Below are 13361 nucleotides of genomic sequence, written 5' to 3' on the forward strand. Positions count from 1 at the left end.
CAGCAACTTCTCTGAAGGACATCAATACTGCAAAGCTGAAGACTAAGATATCAACTCCAAATCTTAGCACAAGGCCAATAAGTATAAGTGAAAGCTCAGCTTCTTTCTACTGGCCCTACAGGTTGTTGACAGGGTGAGGTGCCATGTGCATGAACACTTTGTGTTCTTCTAGCCAAGAAGTTTGGGAATGCTGTTAGCATTAGCATCTCTAAAGGAAAAGCTGGTTGCCAGCTTGTGGTGCCTTTGGCTCAGGCAACTACAAGAGAGCCAACTGTAAAACATTTATCTGGTGGTTAAACTATTAGGAGACTGAGTCTACAATGTGGGAGGGTTTACACCACAGAAATCAATAAATATTGAGTAAGGAAGCTGGGACAGGTTTTTCTTTTTTATTTGTTTGAGAATTTTGTTGTGTGTTTTTGTTCATTTGTGTCGTTTATTTTCTGGTTTGCTGGTTTACTAAGATTCCACTGCTACACATGGTTGTGTTATCTGAAGAAAAATTAAAAGAATAATCCTAGCTGGGCAGTGGTGGCGTATGCCTTTAATCCTAGCACTTGGGAGGCAGAGGCAGGTGGATATCTGAGTTCAAGGCCATCCTGGTCTACAGAGTGAGTTCTAGACAGCCAGGGCTACACAGAGAAACCCTGTCTCAAAAAACCAAAGAAACAAAAAAGAATAATCCTGCAGTCTCTCTAATGTGGCCTTATGACATGCAGGTTCTCCTATGGTAGATTCTTCACGTGAGCCTATGAATTGACTAGGAAAGGTGACAGTTGTATGTACATTAACAAGAAAGAGCCTTGCCAGCCTTCCAGGCATTGAATCATAGGGCTCAGAGATATTCTCACCTGAAGCTTCAAGACCCCCTCAAATAGGACATTTTCCCTTCCCTCTCTCTTTCCCAGTCAGTAAAGCACCACTTTGTCTCTTTAAGAAACTCTTTTTTTTTTCTTTTTTCTTTTTTGGTTTTTCAAGACAGGGTTTCTCTGTATATTTTTGGCTGTCCTGGAACTCACTCTGTAGACCAGTCTGGTCTCAAACTCGGAAATCAGCCCACCTCTGCCTCCCAAGTGCTAGGATTAAAGGTGTGCACCACCACTGCCTGGCAAGAAACTCTTAACTTCCTTATTCAGGGATGCTGCATGGCCTAGTTACATCCTGCTTTAAGCTCAAAGCATAGACTATTCATACATATTTGGCATGAAAGCAGCATGAGAACCCTGGTAGATGGATCCTTCCCTTTGGAAGGGATATTCTTGAAGAGCATTGGGCATTCATGCAGTAGAATCCTAAGAAAAGAACTCTACCTGCAAATGTCACTAAGTTTCTGCTGAGAGCCATATTTTTTACCGTCCTGCACCAGTTGGTGGTATTTTCTGTTGTTGCTGTTTTGTTTTGGTGTGTGTGTGTGTATGTCTGTATGTGTGTATATGAAGTTTATTTTTTCTGAATGGGCACAATGCCTCCTGAAAGAGAAAGCAGGTGTTTTACATAATCAATCCAAGTAACAGAGGTTAAATGCAAATAAAATATTTTTTGTAAGTAATTAGTTGTCCTTAATTGAACAATGATATATAAATGAGCCACATTTCCATTTTTATCTGTAACTTTAGTTTTCACTATTTTCCACTGTACATAAAGAACATTTAACATATACACATTAATAGTTTAAATTAAGTGAATAATTCAAACAATAAAGGCATTAAAATTGATTTAAGCTATTAGAAAGTCAGCCATCAATGGAACTCTGTATCACAATCATTAACTCTTCTCTCTCTGCTTACTACTGGTTTGAGGTACATGTAGGAGAGTAAGGCTGTTAAAGGGCCGGTTTACTCTATAGAATTTTCTGTGCACAACTAGATTCACTTCCTTTTCTAAGGTACTCTAAGGACATCTACTCCCCTACAAAGATGAACTGGAAAGACCTCATCCTTTTTTCATAGTTGAATCATGCTAAAATATTTAAACAAGTAATTAATAAAAGCTTCTAGGTTAATGGAAATGAAAACTGGATTTGTCTCATCAGAGAGAGTTTACTCCCAAACAACCTTTGTGAGCACTGTGCTGCAGAAGTCTGGACCCCACTGTAGTGCAAAGCCACACCCCCTATTGTCCTCTAGATTACTAGTACACTGGCAACTGTCACTAAGAGTCTCTTCTACTTTAGATGTAGTATGAACCACAGGCCCCCTCCAACACCTGCCCCTCAAGCCCCGCCCCTTGGTTGCATCTTAGTTTGTTTTTCTATTGGATTTGTTCGTCTACCCAAGGTAGAGGTTTAATTCTTCGAACACTTTGATAAGCCCAGTTCCTACAGAGACAGTTGTAAATCCACAGGCCATGCAGAAGAAGTCCACTAGGTCCACATTGTTCCACTCCTGGAAAAGATGGTTGAAGCCAGGAGGACCAGTGTAGAGATGACCCCAAACACAGAGGAGTCGAACCACTTCAGGGCCTTGTTGATGTACCTTAATTGGACCAACAGTACTGCAGCCCAGGACAGCCAGGAGCAAGTGGCACAGGCAGAGGTCTCTCTGACTCAATGGATTGTTGTGAAAGATGTCTTGGGCTGCCAGTCCAATGCCCTTGGTGAAAAGCACAATGAAACTTCCTAGCAAGGACCAAATCCTGGTGTAGATCATGATGCTGGTGGGCCTGTGAGCTGGTGTAATCTAGAAGAGCAAAGGCAGCAGCATGAGCAGCACAATGCACAGGTATCCCGCAAACACTGGATTGGTCAGCTTTGCCTCCAACTCACCCTGAATTGTCACGCTCTCATACTTTTGAGAGTAGAGAATCAGCACAAGTGAATCTGTACAGCTTAGCAGAACTCCCCAACATGCCCAAGATGTTGAGTTTTTCCTTCAGAAGATGAGAAGGTAAAATGGACCCAAATGGTATTCCAAGAGCACCTAATAGAGTCTCCAGGACCTTAGGGACTACAGTGTAAGCTAGGAAGTTTCCAATTCTGCAACTGCCATTACAATTGTTTGTTAAGTATGAAATACCTCACCCTTTAGTGCACACAATGCCATTCTACAGCATAAAAGTGATGCTGTTCACTTAGGTCAATACCATAGCCATGCCCAGGCTGAGAGACATGGTAGCCGCCCTCTGCCATGCACCACCTCCCTGGCTGCTGCTGCCACCACTGCAGCCACCCTCCTCCCCTACCCGGTTTGGGTTTTACTGCTATGATAAAACACGATGAGCAAAAGCAACTTGTGGAGCAAAGAGTTTATTTGGCTGACAGTTCCATGTCACAGTCCATCACTGACGTAATCAGAGCAAGAATTCAAGGACAGAAACTTAAGGTGGGAACTGAAGCAGAAATCAAGGAAAAACAGATTACTGGTCTGCTCAGTTTGTTTTCTTATGTATTCTGGGTGTGTCACTGCCCAGAGTCCCTTTGATCCTCTTGTATCAAGCATTAATTAAGGAAATACCCCCACAGACTTGTCATGGGGCAATCTGATAGAAGCAACTCCTCAAGTAATGTTCCCTTCTTTCAAGCATCTCTAATTTGTGTCCAGTTGACAGAAGTCAATCAGCACACACTGTATCCTAAACAAGTTACCTGATGTTGTTCAGATTCAGCAATAAAGGGACTAACCACAGATTGAGGATATAAGACAGTATACTGAAATCAGAAGTATGACCATTCACCCAGGCCTTTCACCATCTATTCCTATACTGGTGTTTATTCATCTGTCCATAGCCCAAGGTCAATAGGAAATCGTGATGCCCAAGAGCTCATTGGGAGAGTTTTGGATCTTGGTAATTACTGGAGAACTGCTTTCTGAAGTTAACTTCATTAGAACATTTTCAAAGAAACAGTTCATTAAAAGTTCAGGAACTCTCAATGTCACACAAGCTGCTGAATTGACAATTAATTCTGTTACTCATTTTTTTTAATAGAAGAGGCATTTTATTCTTTGGAATTATGACAATTTCTGCTAAATCTCGACAGCTGTGGGCCTTAATCACCATTCTCACTTCAGAAATTCCACTCCAGTCCCAATTTTATTATTATTTCATCATTAAAGCACAAGTTAGAGGCCATTGGCAGAAAGAGAACTACAGCCACCAAATTCAGGTGTTTATTGCTACCTGCAGACTGACAACAGGGCTAGGACTTGCCACATCCAGCCTCAAGCCTGTCCTAGCAGAAGACTCCACACACAATTCAGCCTCAGGCAGCAGCACATTTGCCATCAGTGACTGACTTTTCAGAGTTGCCTCTGATGCTTGCATCTGACTTGCTGATAAGAAATAGCTCTGGGAAGACTACTTTGATGTTTTCTATAAATATTTTGTCTATTTTCTATTTTAAAATAAGAGCATGGTAAAAAATTATTCAGAGTGATCATTATAAAAATGAGTATAAAAATTTAGCTTCTTCACATCCCACATGTTTGAATAGCAAGCTGTGGCATCCAGAGTGAGTCAGTTCTTCCATGCCCACAGCATAGATGGTCATGCACCAGGTGGCACACATGCACATATGTACACAGTCTACCCATTGTAGTGCAGTGAAAGGGGCTATTAACCACAGTGCTCCAACCTCCTCACACACCAGCAGCACCTTCTAGAACACATTACCCTGTTCCTGTAAATGGCTACTAGCATCTCATCCAGTGCTTCTTTAGTATAACCTGAACAAATTCTCAATTTGTAATGTGACCTCTGAGCTGCTTAGATTTCTGGTACCTGATGGAATTGGGTTCATTGGTTTATACCTTTCCAGGAAATCACCCAATCCATATATAGTTTCAGATGTAATTAAAACTAAGTAGATATTCTTTTGAGCTTATCTTTGATATTTCTTTGTTTGGTTTACTCATATTGTCATTTTTCATTGTCCTTTCATCATGCCATTGGTTTTTATAGAGTGCATGTTCAGTGCATACACACAACATATGTAACTTTGCTCACGTATGCACATGCAGGCAAATGGACACACACACACACACACACACACACACACACACACACACACCTGATAGTGAGCTCTGGAGATTACTGTGTGCATGGAACACATGCAATACCCATGCAAAGGTGAGCTTCTGTGCACACAGGAGGTCTTCCCTACTTACAATTTCCCGTTATCACCTTCTCCAGATTTTGCCTTCATAGCACTCAGTTTCCTGGGATTCCTTTTCTAAGGCTGATCTTATCCTTTACTCCCACATTGAATACTTATTTGCTTTTTCTGACTTTTGTGAACAAAATGCCATTTAAAGCTCAAAAATATTCTATCAGAATGAATACAGTTTCAGTTACATGACATCACTTCTACTGTCTTCTTTTTCTTTGGGAGTTAGTTTGGCCACATTATAATACAATTTGATACTTGATTTAAAAGAAAAAAAGGAAAGGAAAGGAAATCAAGAAATGTTTGCTATTTGAAATGCTTTATCAAATGCAAGGAGCACTCTCACAACTGGTGTTAAGTTGTTTTGAGTATTGTCAGCCCAGATGAGAAATATGATGTGTGTGTGTGTGTGTGTGTGTGTGTGTGTGTGTGTGTGTGTGTGTAAAAACATAATACACCTAAGTCTGTGATGTCTACTCATTTAGTTATTAATAGCTTAATTATTTTGATCTTGCATTATTTTGGGTTTAGTTTGTTATTATTGTTATAACTTCTGGAAATAATAGTCATATCATGGAGTTTAGTATTTCTATCTTCCTTAATATCTGCAATTAAAAATACAAATTTCAGTCTAGGTGCAGTTTTGGCTACAACTCAGGTTTTAATATGTTATAAATTCTTAATATCTAGATATTTGCTGATTGCTATTGTTATCCCCGGCATTCCTAAGAGTTGTTTCTAAGTATGTTTGGGAGAATGTTCTAGGACTTTGTTATTGTTGTCTGCCCCAGATGATGTCACCTAACACACCCTGGATGGTCTCAGTCCTTTGACACTTGCAGAGGAATACTTCCTGCAGAGGTCAGCTCATGATATCTGGCATCAGTTGTCTCAAATTTCTTGACCTTGTTTAATCAATAATTGAAAGAAGCATGTTAAAGTTGCTCACAGTACTGTGGTGTTGGATATTTCACCATTTATCTCTATCCATTTGGGCCTAATATAGTGAATTTATATCAACAGGTATACATAAATTTAGACACAGTTTCTCCGTGCAGCCCTGGCTGTCCTAGACTCACTGTGTAGACCAGGCTGGCCTTGAACTCAGAAATCTGTCTGCCTCTGCCTTCTAAGTGCTGGGATTAAAGACATGCGCCACCACTGCCCAGCCTAATTTCTATTTTTAAATCTTTTTTCTCTGGCCTAATTACTATTTTTTTAATCTTTTTTTTTTTTCAGTTCAATCTTTATCCCCCTCCTCATCTGCCCTCCCATAGTTCCAGATCCCATTTCTCCACCCTGGTCTCCAAGAGGACGTCCCCACCCCCTATACCCCTACTCCACTAAACCTCCCCACTTCCTGGGGCCTCAAGTCTCTTGAGGGTTAGGTGCTTCTTCTCGCACTGAGGTCAGACCAGGCAGTCTTCTGCTGTATATGTGTCGGGGGTGGGAGGCTCATATCAGCTGGTGTATGCTACATGGTTGGTGGCTCAGTGTCTGAGAGATCTTGGGCATCCAGGTTAGTTGAGAGTGCTGGTCTTCCTATGGGGTCACCCTCCTCCTCAGCTTCTTCCAGTTTTTCCCTAATTCAACCACAGGGGTCACCAGCTTCTGTCCATTGGTTGTGTGTAAGTATCTCCAACTCTTTCAGCTCTTTGTTGCACCTCTCAGAGGGCAGCCATGCTAGGCTCCTGTCTGTAATCACACTACAGCATCAGTAATAGTGTTAGGCCTTGGAGCCTCTCCTTGAAGGTTTGGTCTTTTCATTGTATCCCAAATTTCCTGGATGATTTGGGTGAGAGGTTTTTTTATAATTTATATTGTCTTTGACCTTTGTTTCCATATCTTCTATGGTATCTTGTATACCTGACATTCTCCCTTATATCTCTTGTATTCTGTTAGTGATGCTTGCATCTGTAGCAATTGATCTCCTTTCCTAGGTTTTCCATTTTCAGGGTTGCCTCTATTAGTGATTGATTTATTTATTCTTTTCCATTTTTAGATCTTGGACTGCTTTGTTCTATTATTTCACATGTTTGATTGTGTTTTCTTGTCTTTCTTTTAGGAATTTATTTATATCCTCCTTTGAGTTCTCTATTATCTTCACTAGATGAGATTTTAGGAAAGCATCACGCTTTTCGGGTATACTGGGGTTTGGTTTGTTGTGGTGGGTTCCCAATGACTTCTGTTGCTTATGATCTTGCTCTTCCCTCTGGCCATCTGGTTGTCTCTAGTTTTAGCTGGCATGGGTGACACCTGCCCTCCTGTACCCCTGTGTTGCCCGGATTTCCTGGGGGATCTGTGGTCATAGCTGTAGCCAATCTCCTGGAAGTCCTGCAGACTGATGCCCTGCTGCAGCAGATCTTCTGGGAGCCCTTCAGACCATGTGGTATTAAAAGAGAGGGTGAGACAGGTTGATCTGCCCCAACAAAGGTGCAGACTGGAAGAGGGATGGTTTCCGTACATAGAGGAGGAGTCTCCTGTCTTCTGGATTTCTGGGGATTCCCAGCTACTGCAGTTATTTGGATGGCTATCCTACCTGTTGCCCTGGCTGTACTAGATCTCCTGGGAGTCCTGCAGACTGTGTGGTGTTGAGAGAAAGTGGCTAACAGTGGCTCATCTCCTTTTAGTTATTATTAAATGGTCTTCTTTCAAAAATTTATTGTCCCCCTAGAGGCACATTGCCTCTATGTGATTTCTTCTACTTGTAGTTTGTTATGTGCTCATTCTTATCTAGCTATCATCAGCAAGAAAATAAAGAATGAAAAATAGTGGCAAGATTGTAGAGAAAGAGAAAGCCATATACACAGCTAATGAGGGTGCAAACTGATGCAGCCACTGTGGTCTTAAATCAGAGAAATGCACATCAAAACCACCCTGAGATTCCACCTTACACCAGTCAGAATGGCTAAGGTCAAAACCTCAGGCAACAGCACATGGTGGAGAGGATGTGGAGAAAGTGGAGCACTCCTCCATTGCTGGTGAGATTGCAAACTGGTACAACAACTCCGAAAATAAATCTGGAGGTTCCTCAGAAAATTGGAAGTAGATCTACCTGAAGACCCAGAAATACCACTCTTGGGGATATACCCAAAAATGCCTCACCATGCCACTGGTGTTGCACTATGTTCATAGCAGCCTTGTTTGTGAGAGTCAGAGCTGGAAACAACCCAGATGTTTCATCACAGAAGAATGGATACAGAAAATGTGGTTTATTTACACAGTGGAATACTACTCAGCTATTAGGAATGAGGGCATCCTGAGTATTGCACGCAATTGGATGGAACTAGGAAATATCATCCTGGGTGAGATAACTCAGACCCAAAAGGACATGCATGGTATGTATTCACTAATAAGTGGATATTAGCCAAAAAAAAAAAGTACATGATATCCAAGATACAGTACACAGAACTCTGAAGGGCCCAACTGAGCATGCCTCAGTCCCACTTGAGTGGAAGAAGAAAGAAATCACAATGGGGGAGGGAGAGAGGGAACTGGAAGGGAAAGTGAAGGAGGGGAGAGGGGACCATGATGTGGTATTAGGTGAAGGGAAAGGACTGAAGCTCTAAGGGCCAGCAGAAAGAATGGAAACATGCAACCTTTGGAGGTATGTGGTTGGGGGTACTCTCCAGAATGTACCAGAGACCTGGGAGGTGAGAGACTCTGAGAAATCAAAGGAGAAACTTTAGACAAGATGTCCAATCGTAAGAAGAGGGAACTTGTAGATCCCACCTCCAGCAGAAAGTCAGGGTATCAAGTGACGGATGATTTGCCATTTCATAGTCAAAACTCTGACCTATAATTTTTCTGGCCTGAAAGAGCTGCAGGGATGGAAATGTGGAGGAGCCTGAAGAAAATAAGGTCCAGCAACAGACCCATAATGGGATCCAGCTTAAGAGGAAGCCCCAAGGCCTGACACTATTATGGAGGCTATGGATCACTCACAAAAAATGACCTATCATGACTGTCCTCCAAAAACCCATCACGCAGCTGAAAGTCAGATGCCGATATTTGCACCCAATCAATGGACAGAAGAAGCTGCCATTCCCTGTGGCTGAATTGGGGGAAAGCTGGAAGAAGCTGAGGAGGAAGGCAACCCTGTAGGAAGACTGGCATTCTCAATTAACCTGGATCCCTGAGATCTCTCAAACAATGAACCAGACAGAATACAACAACTGATATGAGGCCCCCAACACATATATAACAGAGGACTGCCCAGTCTGGGTTTAGTCAGAGAAGATGCTCCTAACTCTCAAGAGACTGGAGGCCCCAGAGACTTTAGAGGTCTGGTGGGGTAGGGGGTATGGGGTGGGGAAATCCTCATGGAGACAGAGGGGCAGAGAGGCGGTATGGGATCTGGAACAATCAGATGGTGGACCAGAATGGGAATAAAATCTGGAGTTTAAAATAAATAAATAAATAAATAAATAAATAAATAAATATCCGAAACGCTACCATGCACTATACCAATCACCACTCCTGAGTGCACAGCTAGTGAAATGTCACAAAGATACCTATACATTTATGATATTGTAGTACTATTCATGATAATTAAGATACAGAATCAGTCTAAATGTCTATTATCAAAGGAATGGATGAACATAATATGAAAAAGTATACAATATAGAGTTATTCAGCCAAAACAATGAATAACTTTTCTGGAAAATAAACTGGAGACTATCACATTAAGAGAAATAAATTACATTAAAGGTGGCAAATATCAAAAACAAAATGGCAAATATCTTATTTTACTTTGTTATTTAACCCCCTACCACCACCAAATATATATGATAGTGAAAGGAACTCTGTGGGAGATATGAAAATGGGATCTAAATGAAACAGGAGGGAAAAAGAGAGGATACCATGAGAAAAAGACATATATCACACACCTTTTCAATGTACAATGTGTGTGTGTACAAAACATGAAAGTTAGAGTGGGAGCATTTGAGAAGAAGGGGATAAGTAGAAATGGTACAAGAGAAGGTAATAAGGTGTTATATCAGAAAGATACAAGGTCGATAGATAGGTAGATGGATGGATGGATAGATAGATAGATAGATAGATAGATAGATAGATAGATAGACAGACAGACAGATAGATAGATGCAAGTATCATAATGGAATTCATTATTTTGTATGAGTAAAATATATTATTAAAATGATTAAAATGATGAAAACCTAATGAAATCTGTCACGTCCATTTTATAATGTGTTATAAGATGAAATATGTATACTGTGTTTTGCTATTAAATCTGTCATCATCACTGCAGGTTATCACTTATGAAATAATTACATGGTAATCTCATTAGGAAGCTCTTGGAACCTTTCTAAACACTTAAGTTGTCTGGTTTAATGTTAAAAATAATCAAAATCACCTATTATGATCACAAATACCTTTGTGAAATTTACTGGACATAATGATCCAAGTTTTTCTAAATATTGATGAAAATAAAAGGTAAGTCTGCTAAAATACAGACTGACATGATAACTGCATAAACATTTATTTTTGTTATTATGAAGAATGAAATAAATGTGATTTGTCATAAAGGTAAGGACTGCTAACAATCAGTATTAGCATATCATACAAATATGATAAAATTGAGTTCAATGTTACTCTGAATAACACTAAAATTTTAACAGAAAACTTTACATGTATCTTGAAAAAATAGCAATCTCCTTCTTTAGGAGTGTAATTATCTTTAATCTAATTAAATTATAGTACACTCTAAGCTGTGAATTGCAGTGCTTTGGTTATCCAAAAGTCTGTCTTTCTGGCAAAAGAAATATATAAATGGCAGGCATGCATAAGAGCTGGAAGGGAGTTACTTTTAAATCCATGGAGAAAAGAATTTAGTCATTGATTTTCACCACATTCCTTCAGCCTGGACCCTGGGACCTCTGCAATTGTTGAAAATCATCTAAGCATGGAGGAAGCAGTTCATTAAAACTGTGCCCGACTATGTGATGATTAAGATTAAGAACATTCTACTGTTTTACCTATAACAGAAGAATCCAAAGCAGAGAAAAGCAGGATAGACCAGAGCCTTTGTGTCAGCCTTCAGCCTTTAAGTAGCTCTGCTCCATTCACAAAGTGTTGAGGGTGTGGGATGGTACCATTGCCAAGGAACAGCAAGGGAGTTAAGGTGATCACCAAGATCAGATTTTGGAAGGCCACTGGGGAGAAGATGAAGATATAAAACTGACCTGTTTTTAAGAACCCTCAAGAATCAAGGGGAAATGCTGTGTCTTTCTGCTTCTCAAAGCAGCATGGAGTCCCTGTTTCCCAGATATTACCCAACATTCAAAAAGCAAGACAAGACTTGATAAAGGACCAGGTATGCCCTATTCAGAAACAGTCAGAAGTTTGGACTTGGGGCATGAATTTACCTCAGTTGTGGGGGAAAAGATGAAATGTCTTTGTCTTTCATGACCCTCCTTACATAACCTGGTCTTTCCCAGCACAAGTTATGACACAGTACCAGAGCTTGAGTAATCTATGAAGAAAAGAGTTTTACTTGGGCTCATGTTCTGGTTCTAGATCAAGGGTATATATCTAATGAAGCTCTTGATCCTGGCAGAATCACAAACACATGTTAAACACAGGAATTATGTGACACAGCTAGCTAACACATTCTTCATAGCAGATCCAATCCACAAGCATTTCAATGATTCATTGATCCATTAATTGAATAAAAGGATTCATCCTCTCATGAAGGCAGAGCCCTCAGGGCTTCAAAACATTCTAATAGTCATACTTCCTAACATCTCATAGTACGTATCAAATGACATTTAGGGAACAAAAACTAGTGAAGCCATAACAAGCAAAATGATACCTCTACTCCTCCCTAATACAAAGAAAATTCTGTCAAGAATCAGCAGGCTCCAAGCCTGTCACACTTGGCTTTTCTCATTAATCACTCACCAACTTTCATCTCCACTGGTATTTGCTTTTTGTTAATTGACTAATTATATATAATTAATAACCTCATTCATTACCATAATCCCTATGTTATAGGTGTCAGGAGGATATGGTTTAATTAGAGGTTAATGTTTGGGACTCTGCTTCAGGTGCCCAGTAGCTATGTTCTAGGGCCTGGAAAAGCAGATAAGAAACCCGCTTGTTTCTAGATATTTGATGATTTAAGAGCGATTTGAGAACACTGTCCTGGTGTTGGAACAGGAAAACTTTCTGATAGGGTATGCACACTCCCAGAAGAGGTAGTAAGACAGCCAATGGCTGACAACTCCAGGTGCTTTCCCAGATGCAGCTGGCACTAGGGACCCCAGATAGGAATCTAGTGTTATTGTTACCAGAGAGGCTTCACCCAGCAACTAATGGAAACAAACGCAGAGACCCATAGCCAAACATTGGGTGGAGCTTGTGGAATCCTGAAGACCAGGAGAAAGAAGGATTGTAGGAGCCAGAGGGGTAAGGTACACCATATGAAAATCCACAGAATCAACTAACTTGGTTCCATGGGAGCTCACAGAGACCAGCAACCAGAGAGCCTGCACAGGACTGACCTAGGCTGTGTGGCTTGGTCTTCATGTGTGACTCCTAACAGTGGGAACATGAGTTGTCTCTAAGTCTGTTTCCTGCCTTTGAGCCTCTATCCGCGGCCGTGCAAGAAGAACAGCAAAACATCTTTAGGACTCATGGAATGAGGCCACCAGTTAGCACAACTACAATGGATGTGCCTCAGTGAGGCAGATCTTCTAAGACTGAGGGAGTTCATGCTGTTAGAGAGCATCACTCTGGTTGCTGCCTTAGTGGTCAACACGTCCTTCATAAATTAAGTTGTATGAAAACTCTTAGGTGGTTTCCAGATCCTCACTGGGCAGTGTCATTGGCACTTACAGTAATAGTGATTTATATTTTTTCAAGCATTGGTGCTTGAACAGATTAATGATTCAACCACCCCCTTCAGAAAAAAATGTAAAGATGTAGAATGTTCTCAATGTTCATCACCCTTAGGAAAAAAAAATTGTAGATGTGGATTTTCAGTAAAGCTGGGTTAAGATGTTTTTGTTTGTGGCTCTTATATAAAATACTGTGGGGAAAATTTATTAAGACACATTTCTGATTATTGAGTGAGGAATGTTTTTAAGGTCAGGAAGCAAACACGATGGCAGCCTGACTAGTACTAGCTGGCATGTCTTTCTTGCTAGAGTTGGGCTGGTGATCAAAGTGATGATTAATTTCTTATGCCTTCATCTTCCAGATCTGACATAATAGAATATTGTTAATGCATAGACATGCA

General features: G+C 40.6%; 1 pseudogene; it reads right to left on the minus strand.

Moving 5' to 3' along the window:
• Positions 1 to 2237: 2237 nt before the first annotated feature.
• Positions 2238 to 12032, minus strand: LOC116092433 (annotated as a pseudogene).
• Between the last annotated feature and the right edge of the window lie 1329 nt (positions 12033 to 13361).

This window comes from Mastomys coucha, unplaced genomic scaffold, assembly GCF_008632895.1.
Source record: "Mastomys coucha isolate ucsf_1 unplaced genomic scaffold, UCSF_Mcou_1 pScaffold15, whole genome shotgun sequence".
NCBI classification, from domain to species: domain Eukaryota; kingdom Metazoa; phylum Chordata; class Mammalia; order Rodentia; family Muridae; genus Mastomys; species Mastomys coucha.